The following is an 11,369-nucleotide window of genomic DNA, read 5'->3' as shown; positions in this document are numbered from 1 at the left end:
AGCAAGAGTTTCTTGTACCTAGGAGGGAGTCACTGCGGTGATATAGGACGATTATCCAAGACTCTTTTAGCTTCGTCCAGGAAGGGACAACAATGGAGGGCATGATCACCTTCACACAGTCTGCAAGGAAATTTAGATTTCCCTTTCTGTCTGGTGACTTTGCTTTCACTAGTTGATGGTGTAATTTCAACATGATCGTCAGAGGTTGACGACACCGGATTGTGCAAGCGGGGAGACCAGTCCCTTAGGATCCGTGGGATGCAAGGACAATCTCAGTGATAGTGGTCTCCTTTGTAGATGACACATGGAGATTTAGGTTTGGATGGTGCAGTGTGTGGATTTTCGCTAGACGATGCACGGTTGCCCCTTTTTGTCATTGGCTCCTTCTTCTTCTTCTCCTTCCCCTTCTTCTTCTTCTCAGTTACTTGGTTTTTAGTTTTACTATCTTTACCAAGCGAAGAGGAAGAAGGAGAGGGAGAGACAAACGAAGTAGAAGGTTGGGGGGGGTAACTCTGGTATCATCTAGTTGCTGATTCGATTGTTCAGGAATCACGGTGCTTTGAACGACAGAGGTCGAGAAAAGCCATACCGGCAGGCTAATTATCAGTCCTGGAAGGGACAATGTAGCCATATGAGGTGCACCAACATCTCCCCAAGAGGAGAAAGGACTAGGACTTCCCCCAAGGGGAAATCCTTGGTTGGTGGACTCCATTTTCTCAACCTAAGACCAACGAGGGAACAATGACATTATTTCGATTAAAATAAATTTTAGACGCTTTGACACAACTTGCTTTTTCAATTGTTAAGAGTCGAGAACAAGCTAAAGATGACTCTAGTCACCTTCGATTTTTAATGAGCCTAAAGTGACAAGTGCTCAGATGGACCTTTTCCTTTAAGGAGTCTAAAAAGGAATGAAAGAGACTGCTCTGGAAATCTAGACAGAGGGATTACCAAACCAATCAAAAAACTGCAGAATACTTTTTATGGTATGGCAGTCAATATTCCCGAATGTTGTGTTCAGTGCATTGCGATCGATAGGGCGACAGACAGAGCTTCCTAAGGATAAAGGATATAGCCTATTGTGGTCTCCCAATATATACTCGACGGTACGTGGGAGCAAAAGTATGTACTGGAACTTGTCGTCTCAAATAGGAGGAATCACCCAACCTACGATGAAAGCGACAATTACCAGGATTTACGACGCCGGAATACGTCTCTAGCCTAGACTTCTAGATGTTGTGCGTTAGGTTACAAAGAGTTTTTATGTTCATTAAATTTATTTTACAGTTGATCTTTCTTAAGAATTTTTCCTTTAAGGTTCACCGCGTGATGTAGATATACAATTCCTAAAATGCAATCTAAGATGATAAACAGTCGTTTAATCTTCTTTTTGCAATGAAAATCCTAGCGACTAAGGAAAGAGAAATGAAATTCTTTCAACATAGAGCAGAGAGCACACACTAGATGCACTATCCTAAATCACAATCAACAAGTAGTCTAAATGCAAATGCACATGCATGTACTTGTTTTTTGCTTTCTTAATGTGTGAATGACAAAAAGAATGCTAAATACAAATCTGAATTATCTCTTCTTTCAAAGCGACAGTACTAACGATTTTCTTTTCAAAAACGACAGGAAGGCAAGACGACACTTTGCGATTTTGAATTGAAAACTGCTTTCGACACTTGAAATACTTATAGATTTAGATAAAATACAAGAGTAACAATGTAATCAACTATCAAAAAGAGAAGTATTCTTTTCTTTGACTGAAAACGACACTTGCGACACTTCCAAATCAAAAGACGACAATTCGATTAAGCTACTATTTTGTAAAAGAGAACTGTAAATGGTGCACAATACATAAAAACATTCACAATTATTTGTACAATAGAGGTTGGATGATGCAAGGAAAGGGGTTTCAACAGTGGTCTACTGATCACAGACAACAAAACTCCTGAATAAAACTGAAGAGAGTGAAGAAAAAACCAAAATCTCGAGGAAGATCTAGTCTTGTCTGATCATTGCACCTGTAACACAGGGAAACAGGGATGCATCGCACCTACTACACACGGGAGGTGCGATTCATCTAGATTGCCTAAAGGAGAGGGTGCGATGGTCAAGGAATGAGACTTTAACTTGGTTTTTGGTCACAGTTTGCAGTTTAGTTCAGGGATTTAGGCCGAGCAAATGATAGTCAGTAACTACAAAGTATAGGGGCTGATCTAATGAGGTTACTCAAGCTACCTCTAGGGCACTTAGGATGTTTGCAAGTCAATTGTTCAGTTCATAAACAAACCCGGAGATTAACTGAAGCAGCGTTGATCTACTTTGCACTTGCATAGCAAATGCAGTTCGAAGGCTAGCTAGCTTGACTTCAGGCTCCGTCTGTGGTTTATGAATTAAACAAATAGAGACAAGAAATCAAACTAATCTCTCCCGAGCAGAGTCGCCATTTTTTTACCGGGAAATATAGTGTCTATTTAGAGCTGCTAGTCCCACTAAGATGGGTAGCTATCTTAGAAACAAATAGATTAAAGTCACTTGTTTTTCCTTTATGAGAGAGAGATGAGAAAGAAGCAGAGAGTACCAGCCTCAGTCTTTCTCTTGGCTCCTTTTTTGTTTCCTTTCCCCTTTGACAGAATATCGCCACTGCTTCCTTACTTGTCCCGCTTCACCTGTAGATTCACAACAGCATAATACCATCAAAGCATAGAGATCTTTCACTGTAAACAATATAGGATCAGATATATATTGACCATACAAATGCATATATCAACACAATATTCAGAGATACACAAGAATATGGAGGAAAACTCAAATATCTTTATTAGTAAAAGTCGTAGAAGAGAGGATTACAACCACTTGGTTTGACCCAGCGCCATCCTCCCAGCTTGAAAGCCCTCTTCACCTCACACAAAGCAAGATCACCCAACAATGTCTTCAAAGAGAAACCAACAACACCTCTTTGCAAATTACCAAATTCCAACCTTTAGATCTCTTGGATGTGGGATCCATTTATAGATATTTGCAGGGGGGTGAGTCATCTTCTGGGATTTTGATTAGTGTCATCTCTCTGATAGTTCCTAGTTCCACATGGATATTTTAGATCTCTTACTCATTCCTGGGCGAACTCAGAGAGGCAAGTGTCAAATGAGCAGTTTCTAGAAGATTCTCTAGGTTTCCACCTAGCAAACTGCTTGTGCCATTTGTCTACTCTTGTTCATCGCACCCTATAGAAGGGCTTTCCAATATGCATCGCACTTTTTTCATGTGGCAGGTGAGATGCATCACACCTTTAGCACTGGGCAGTCTGTATGGTCTTGCTTTGACCAGTTCTGAGTAACTTTTCATGTAGAACTTCTGGGAGATGATGTAATCAGCTGACCTTGCTCCTTTAGGGTATGAAACAACACTTTTAGGGACTTAGAAGCCCTTGTCTTATGGACATATGTGATTGGGGTTGCAGTGCCCAAATATGTCTATAATAGTAGGGTCACCATTTCTTAATTGCATGTAGTATTGCCAACATTTCCTTCTCATAAATAGCTTTGTGTAAATCGTTTCCTTTGATTGGATAAATTTCGAAAGCAATGGGTATTTCATCTTGCATTAAAACATCACCAATTCTATTTCCTGAAGCATCACATTCCACAATAAATGTTTTTGTGAAGTCTGGCGTAGCTAAGACCGGTGCTTGGCACATTGCCTCTTTAAGATGTTTGAAGGCCTTTGTTGCTTATGGAGTCCATGAAAATGCATCTTTCTTCAATAATGTTGTTAGAGGTGTTACCACTATCCCATAATTCTTAACAAACTTGCGATAATACCCTGTCAACTGGAGAATTCCTCGCAGATGCTTTATGGATGTGGGGATTTTCCATTCCTTAATAGCTTTAATTTTGCTAGGGTCTACCTTAACACCTTCATGAGATACAATATGACCCAAATATTCCACCTCTTGTACTCCAAAGAAACATTTGGAGCTTTTTGCATATAATTGTTTCTCCTCCAATAGTTTGAGCACCCTATCAACATGTTGAACATGATCCTTCCAAGATTTGTTGTAGATTAGTATATCATCAAAAAATACTAACACAAATTTTCTAAGGAGGGGTTTGAAAATGGAATTCATCAAACCTTGAAATGTAGAAGGTGCATTGGTAAGGCCAAAAGGCATGACAAAAAATTCATAATGACCCTCATGAGTTCTAAATGTTGTTTTCAAAATGTCTTCAATCTTCACTTTGATTTGATGATATCCTGAACGAAGATCCAACTTGGTGAAGTAAATTGGTCCATGCAGTTCATCCAATAATTCATCAATGACAAGAATGGGAAATTTATCTTTAATAATGAGCTTGTTGAGCTCCCTATAATCCGGAAACATTCGCCATGATCCGTCCTTCTTGTGCACTAATACTACTGGAGCAGAGAAAGAAATTTGACTAGGTTGAATTATACCAGCCTCTAGCATTTCTACAACCATATGTTCAATTTCACTCTGTTGGGTATAGGGATATCTGTACGGTCTAATGTTTGGAGGAAAACTTCCTAGAATCAAATGAATAGCATGATCATGATCACGAATAGGTGGGAAGCCTTTGGGAGTCTCAAATACCTTGGAATGGTTGTCCAAGGCATTTTGGAGATCTGGAGAAATAGATTATTTCGATGTGGGAACCTCTAGCGAACATAATTATGCAATAACACCTCGTTGTTCCTTCTTTAGAAGCTTTGTCATACCATTAGAGCTGATTATCTTTCCCAGTTTCCCTGCAATACCCATTAATTTAATTTCCTTTCCTTCCGCACAAAATTTCATGAAAAATTCTTGAAAATTAAAAGCTATTGTACCCAAGGATTGTAGCCATTGGACTTCTAGTACAACATCAGCACCACCCATTGGAATGGAAAGCATTGGGCTATTCAATACATATTATCCCATGGATATCTTGATATTATGGCACTTTCCAGAGAAATTTATGGTTCCTCCACTTGCAACCATCACTTGACACTCTGGTGCTGGATATAGGAAGAAATTCAATTCCTTGGCTATATTACAATGAATAAAATTATGGGTACTTCCTGAATCAAGCAACACTATTACCTTTTTATTCTTGATATGTCCTTCTATCTTGATAGTTTGAGGAGTGGTAAATCTAGCTAATGCATTACAAGATATGGTTTGATTAATTTCTTCTTTATCTAGGGTTTGTTCTTGGAGTATATCCTCTTCTTTTGACATTTCTTTTTCCCTTTCTTCCTCCTCTTCACAATCTATGTAGAATAATTTCTTCTCAGCACACTTATGACCTTTAGTGTATTTTCTATCACAACTGTAACAAACCCTTTTGCTCTTTTTTCTTCCAATTGTTGTGGTGTTAGCCTTGTAGGTTGTGGAAGGCTAGGGGCAACAACACTTCCATCTTTATAGTTGTGAGTGGTAGGCTTCCTAGTTTCCATAATTTTGCTTTCCATTTTTCTTGCTAACCTGAATGCCTTCACCAATGAATCAAGTTCCCAAAGATGAACCTCATGTTGGATATTATCCTTTAAAGTCCCTATGAACACATCAATCCTATGCTCCTCTGGAATATCTTTTACCCTTGTGTTCAATTTTTGGAAGTCCTCAATGTGCTCCATCATTGAACTCTTTTTTTTGAGATTTATCAATTGGCTAAAAAAGGTGTTGCTTTTTGTATCCTCATAATGTTCTATCATTTCTTCTGTAAAAATTGCCCAAGTGACATTTTATTTACAAGAGAAAAGCCATATATACCATACAAACTGATTTGGTTCCAAATATAAAGTTGCAATACGTACCTTTTGTGTGTTTTGCACATTATGGAGATCGAAAAATTTCTCCATTTGTAGTATCCATGTTTTGGGATACTTGCCATCAAACTTCCTCATATCGATTTTTGGAACATGGTGGGTCTTCAATCCAACATTAGAGTATATGAAATCATGATTAACATTTATTTTGTTCTCATCATGAGTTTCCTTTACTACCCTTTCACCATTAGTAACCATTTCTTGTAGCAACTTATTCAAATTTATCTTCACTTCTTCCATCTTAGCGTCCATGCCATTCATCTTAGCTTCCACGCCATCCATATTAAATTGTGCGCCATTCATGTTAGCTTCCAAACCATTCATCTTGGCTTCAGTTACCTTTTGTGAGAGTGAAATTTGTTGTACTTGGTCTTGTAATTTTGATATATCATGTTGCATTTCTTCCTCTTCTTCACGAGTCATGCTAGAGCTTTCAGGTTACTTACTAGGTGTTTCCATTTTCTTTCTTCGGGGCATCAATTAATGCTAATAATTCTTCACTATTCCCTTTGAATTCCTTCAAAATAATTTTTCAAACCAATCTTATGCAAAATTTAAAAAAACTACACCTTTTTTTCACTTTGTAAGAGCTCGATATTGAATCTGTTGTATCGCTGAAATTGCAGATCTCTAATATCTGAAATCACATCCTTTAGTAGCCCTTTGAGTCCTCTTTCTAACCCCATAATTCTTATCAAGATTGGATTCTCCAACAAAGAGTTATGCCAAATATCCCATGGTGACCTGATTATAGACTAGTTCAGTAGAGCGAACTTGTATGAAGTGCCACGTGTCACTGTTTCGACCTTAGTACCTGAAATTGATATACAGAAAACTACAGGCCGTGCTCTTTTTGAAACTTCTTATGAAATTTCAATCTAATGCTCAGAACAAAAGTTATGACGATGTTCCCTAGGTCACCTGTTTGGAATGTAATTTGGGAGTCTGCAAAAACCCCAACTTCCTCAGATCATATCTCTGAAAATGTAGAGAGAAAAGCTCTGAAATTTGGACTTAAAATTTAGAACGATTTCGGCTCAAATGGGTTTTTTTTAGCTTCTGAAACATCGTAGAAAATTTTTATAGTGAAAATTCCACAATGGCATGTTTGGACCAGTGAAACCCTAGAATCCAAAGCTCAGATACTAAATGTTATGAAACCAACTCACAAAAAGATAGAAAAGATAGATAAATGCCTTCAAAATAAGCCTCTTCGAGGGGAAACCTCCTTTACATTACAAAAATGAACAATTCTTGGATGATACAAATGACAAGACCTCCTTTCTATATATAGGATTCTAAGGGGTCATAATATAATCAGAGCCGACATAACAATAATAATGTAAGGGCACAATAATAACAATAGTGGGCTTCTATGGGGCACAATAATAACAATATGGGGACTACATGGGCACAAAAATATAATAAGGGGGTTGTACTAATAACAATAAGGAGTTACACTAGTAGTATAGGGACATAACAATTTTTCCATTTTTCATCACTCCAAACTAGATCAAACACCTTCAGTTTCATTGGATGGGCTAGCTTGAGCAAATAGAAGGTTTGGTTTTGACTTGGTGCATCCCATGTACATTTCAAGGTGAAATTTATGAACAATATTTCTAAATCAACTCATTCACCAAAAGAGTTAAAGCTAAGACTAATATTAGAGACATAAAACATGGGCACAAAAATATAATAAGGGGGTTGTACTAATAACAAGAAGGGGTTACTCTAGTAGTATAGGGACATAACAATTTTTCCATTTTTCATCACTCCAAACTAGATCAAACACCTCCTTTAGTTTCATTGGATGGGCTAGCTTGAGAAAATAGAAGGTTTGGTTTTGACTTGGTGCATCCCATGTACATTTCAAGGTGAAATTGATGAACAATATTTCTAAATCAACTCATTCACCAAAAGAGTTAAAGCTAAGACTAATATTAGAGACATAAAATATAACAAGCTTTATTAGTACAATAAAAATGAACTTGCAAATCAAGGCAACAAAAACAAAAAAATGTTAATAGAAAAAAATGAAAACCGTTGAATTTTTCTCAGACCCGTGTACTAGAACTCTTTAGCATACATTTTAGTGTGCATATTAGTGTTAGTTTACTTGAATTTATTGGATAGTGCTCAGACTATAACCAAGGGCTCTAGTTGTTGTGGGTTGCAAGTTCAATTCTGAATATCGCCGCCATGGTCCTACGGATGTGGGAGTGACCTCAAGTCTTCTATTGTCGAGACGAGCATATGTTGTATTCTTTTAAAGGTTTTGAATGAGACTAGAATTTAAACCATGTTCTGACAATGATTTTTGCTAGGTTAATCCCCAAAACAGTGTTGGTCCCTGTGATGACTATGCGGGTTATTGCAGAAGAGATTTCGATGTCATGGGACACCTTCCTTTTCCAGTGCTCTATACCATAGCCTCCATCAAAGTTTTTAATGTGAGAGGGACGAATTAGGGTGCCAAGTTTTCAAGTTATCAAACTTCGTGTAAACTGTACCCTCCATTAGAGTTTTGAATGTGAGAGGAACGAATTAGGGTGCCAAGTTTTCAAGTTATCAAGCTTCATGTAAAGGGGAGATAAGTGTAAGTGGTTTTGAGGAATAAGGTTTTGAGTGAATGGGAAACATAATACTCCATTCTAAAAATAAAGCTTTTATGAGTGAGTCGAATCCATGGCACCAAGAGATTAAAGTATGTGTTTACATTATATAAACTTAAATCTTTTTAATTTTTTTTTTTAAATTGTGGTCTTTTAGGACTAGGGTTGAATTTATATGGTGATAAGAGGTTATGAACTCTATTTGCACCAATCACATTAGATTTTTCCTAGTACTTTGAGGTGACCATAAGAGCCCTTAGAGATAGAAGTTAAATGGATTGCCATAGAAGGTTTTTATATGTGTTTATGTTACAAATGTAGGGACACTTTACGTTTTGTTTTTGTTGTTTAAGTTTTGATGTGTTTATTTCACAAATACAAGCACACTTTCAAGTTTCGTTTTAGCCAAATATTATTGATTAGGTTTCATTTACATGGGTTCTCATCCATCATCTTAAAGTTTCCATGCACAATTAAAATGACTAACATAAACGACTGATTCATATTATTGTAATACTTTTTAGGTAGTTGTATTTTTGTTCTTAGACTAAATTAGTCATTCATGTTAGTAAATTTTAGTTGTATTACTTATTAGTTGGTTGTATATTTAAATGCGAGACTAAGTTAGTTGTTTATGTTAGTCTTTTTTAGCTGGGTCACTTAATATTACTCATTTTTGGTAGCATTTCACTTGGAAAAGTTGAAGTGACTAACTTTTTTAGTCACCTAGTCACTAATTTCTCATTTCCTACTAGTGTATCTTAGGGTTTATAATATTAATCAGTTGGGTTTATTAATCTAAGGGTTAATATTCCTAGGCTGTAATATTATTCATAGGGTTTATAATAGTAATCCTTGTGTTTAATATAAATCCCTTGGGTTTATAATCATGGTCAACCATGACCGACCATGGTCCAACATCACATTGTGACAAAGATTTTATGAATATGAAAATCAGCCATGGTCCAATGTCACATTGTGACAAAGATTGTCTCGATATGAAAATAAATCATGCTCAACCTTGGTCACCCATTGTCTCAATATGAAGATCAACCATGGTCAATAATGGTCAACCATGGTCAAACATCACATTATGAGAAAGATTGTCTCAATATGAAAATCAAACATGGTCAACCATGGTCACATTGTGATAAAGAGTGTATCATGGTCCAACGTCACATTGTGACAACCATGGTCAACCATGGTCCAACGTCGCATTGTAAAAAAGATTGTTTCAATATGAAAATCAACCATGGTCAATCATGGTCAACCATGGTCCAACGTCTCTTTGTCACAACTATTATCTTCATATTGAGATCAATCATGGTCAACCATGGTCCAATGTCGCATTGTGACAAATATTGTCTCAATATGAAAGTCAGCCATGGTAAACCTTGGGCAACCATGCTTATTTTAGGGTTTATAATATTTATCTTAAGGTTTATATACCTTGGGTTTATAATATTAATCCCTTAGGTTAAATATTATTCCCTTCAATTAAATATTATTCCCTTGGGTTTTTAGTATTAATGCCTTGGGTTTATTATTCCCTTAGTTTATATTATCAATCCCTTGGGTTTATTAATCTAAGGGTTCACATTCCTAGGGTTTATAATATGAATTCATTGGGTTTATTGATGCCTTGGGTTTATAATATTAAAATCTTGGGTTCTCAATATTAATCCATTGGGTTTTTAATATTAATCCATTGGGTTTATTAATCTTAGGGTTATATTCCTATGGTTTAATATTAGTGCTAGGGTTTAATGTTATTCCCTTGGTTTTTTAATATTAATCCCTTGGGTTTACAATATTAATCCTGAGGTTTATAATATTAATGTTAGGGTTAAATATTTTTTAGGGTTTATAATATTTATCTTAGGGTCAAACATGGTCGAGCATGGTAAAATATGGTCAACCATGGTCCAACGCAACATTGTGACAAAGATTGTCTCACTATGAAGATCAACCATAGTCAATAATGGTCAACCATGGTCCAAAGTCACATTGTTAGAAAGTTTGTCTGAATATGAAAATCAAACATGGCATCCATGGTCAACCATGATCAATAATCATGGTCACATTGTGTCAAAGATTGTCTCAATATGAAAATCAACCATAGTCAACCATGATCAACCATGGTCCAAAGTTTCATTGTCACAAAGATTGTCTTCATATGAAAATCAATCACGGCAACCATGGTCCAACATTGCATTGTGACAATGATTGTCTCAATATGAAAATAAACCATGGTCCAACATTGCACTGTGACAATGATTGTCTCAATATGAAAATAAACCATGGTAAACCATGGTCAACCATGTTAATTTTAGGGTTTATAATATTTATCTTAGGATTTATATAGCTTGAGTTTATAATACTAATTTCTTGGGTTTAATATTATTCCCTTGGGTTTTTAATCCCTTGGGATTTTAGTATTAATGCTTTGTGTTTATTATTCACTTGGGTTTATAATATCAATACCTTAGGTTTATTAATATAAGGGTTCATATTCCTAGGGTATAAAATTATTCATAGGGTTTAGAATATTAATCCTAGTGTTTAATATAAATGCCTTGGGTTTATAATCATGGTCAACCATGGTTCAATGTCGCATTGTGAAAATTTTTGTCTCAATAAGAAAATCAAGCATGGTCAACCATTGTCAACCACAGTCAACGATGGTCTATCATGGTCAACCATTGTGGTAACCATGGTCCAATGTCGCATTTTGACAAAGATTGTTTCAATATGGAAATCAATCATGGTCATCCATGGTGAACCATGGTTGACCACAATTGATTTTTTTTTTACTAAGTAATAATAATAATTAATCAATTAATTATTATTAAATAAAAATGAATTAGTTAAATATTATTATTATTATTTAATAATAATTAATTAATTATGTATTATTAA

The sequence above is a fragment of the Pinus tabuliformis genome, chromosome 3_2, assembly GCF_031772625.1.
Source record: "Pinus tabuliformis cultivar Carrire ecotype Pingquan chromosome 3_2, CPIR1, whole genome shotgun sequence".
In the NCBI taxonomy this organism is placed as follows: domain Eukaryota; kingdom Viridiplantae; phylum Streptophyta; class Pinopsida; order Pinales; family Pinaceae; genus Pinus; species Pinus tabuliformis.
This window is presented reverse-complemented; position numbering follows the sequence as displayed.